The sequence below is a fragment of the Notothenia coriiceps genome, unplaced genomic scaffold (genome assembly GCF_000735185.1).
Source record: "Notothenia coriiceps isolate Sejong01 unplaced genomic scaffold, NC01 NC01_scaffold00004049, whole genome shotgun sequence".
Lineage (NCBI taxonomy): Eukaryota > Metazoa > Chordata > Actinopteri > Perciformes > Nototheniidae > Notothenia > Notothenia coriiceps.
In genome coordinates this window covers 210690-212766 of record NW_011336750.1, presented here as the reverse complement: position 1 = coordinate 212766, position 2077 = coordinate 210690, and positions in this window count along the sequence as shown.

The window sequence follows — 2077 nt, the reverse complement described above, 5'->3', positions numbered from 1 at the left end:
AAATTATACGAGNCATTCTCCGTTAGCCTACGAGCTCCCCGTTTGAGCGAAGAACCATTCCTTCTCAATGTAGCATGACATTGGATATGCGCTTAACTTGTCCTGGATTGGATTCCAATCCAGGACAAGTTAAGCGCATATCCAATGTCATGCTACATTGAGAAGGAATGGTTCTTCGCTCAAACGGGGAGCTCGTAGGCTAACGGAGAATGTACTATTTTTGACCATTTATATGTCAGATAACCTACTGACACCTGCCTGTCTGCCTGCCACATCAACCTTCTCACACACACACACACACACACACACACACACACACACACACACACACACACACACACACACACACACACACACACAGACACAACCACACCTACACATTGTACAACAAAAACAAACAGCTTCTAAAGCATATACTAAATATCAGGCTACAGCCCTTGTATATTTTATTATGTGAAGCACTATATGGTTTCATGAAAAATATCTACTGATTATTTCTAGATATCTCCTAAAGCCTACAAAATAAAGTGTGAAATGTAGGCCTGTTACATATATTATTGAGTGATATATATTCAGAGATGGGGTCGTTACTAAAAAAAAGTAATATGTTACATATTACATATTACTTTTTTAAAAAGTAATATATTGCACTACTTCGTTACTCGCTACATAAAGTAACTCGTTACTTTACTCGTTACTTTACTCGTTACTTTACTCGTTACTTTACTTGCAGGGCCGGCCCGCCCCTCCCTACAGGCAGATCACGCAGACTGCGGCGCACCTACAGTGTAATCGCGCCACAGTTTTGCCTCTGCAAGACTCCACTTGTACCCAATCACAAGTTTTTCTTTTTATTTGCTCTTTAATAAAATAGGCTACCAGCCTACCACAACAAGCAAACAGTCTGTGAAACGTAAAGACACTAATTAATCAAACCAGTTCAAGACGCATTCTTATTCTCAGTGCTTGAATTGGAATAAAAAAGGTGCCAGTACTCTAAATCAGCAACTGTTTCAAGTCAATTTATTTATACCGCCCAAAAACAAGTATTTGGCTCAAAATCATTGTATATCCTATAATGCTGGTGGGTTTGTCTCTTTACTGTATATTTTAGAAAGGCTCACTGTACTTAAACAAAATGACTCAGGGTGCCAAAAAAAGAAGTGCTATTTTTATAACATTTTAGAACATTTAGAACATTTTTTTTTAAATATTGAAGTTAGATGCATCAATCTGGTGCACTTTGAGAGCAAAATGAAGAGATATATGGATACCTCTCAACATCCATATGTAACAGTCACGACTTACACCCTGTCGTCTCTCTATGACACAGTCCCGAAAGCCCAACATTCATAGCATCCCTTATAGTCCCGCTAGCGAGCGGCATGCCGGACGACGGTACGCTCTGGACTGATTTTCCGTCACGGCTTGTCACGCGTGACCCAGAGGTGATCACTCAGCACTCCGCCCGTAAGTCGTCCGGTACTTCTATAGGAATTACAGTTTTTCCCTCCTACGCAGAGAGACAGTCCGGCTACGACAGGTCACCAAACAACTAGTTTACCGTTACCTGGTCGGTCATCCCTGCTAAGTACGGTCTCTTTCCATACACTGCTCCAGCACGACCCCGTTTCCTTCCTCTTCACGCACTACTTTCTCGGCAGGTCCCGAGGTCGGCGGACATGACGACAGGGGTTCCCGGCAAGACTCCGGAAAAAATTGTTACACCTTCATGACTTGTCTGTCATTATTATAAACTTTATCATCTCATATTCTATGTGCTATGACCATATACTTACAAAGAGAGAGAGAGAGCACGAGCAGAGAGAGAGCAAGAGAGTCACCAGAGTATAGTGTTTCGCGATGCCACGATGTAGGGGTATCTGCGTGGGCACGACCTAAGGGGACACAGAGCCGGACCGCGTGCGAGGTAACTAAGCGAGGGAGCAGAGAGAAGGGACGACTTTGTTACCACTCACATGAGTCCCTGCTCTCAGTAAAGCATCGGGTCGGCGTCATCCTCAGTCGCGAACATCAGAAATAAAAGATGATAGGTATTTTCTTTTCCAATTAGACG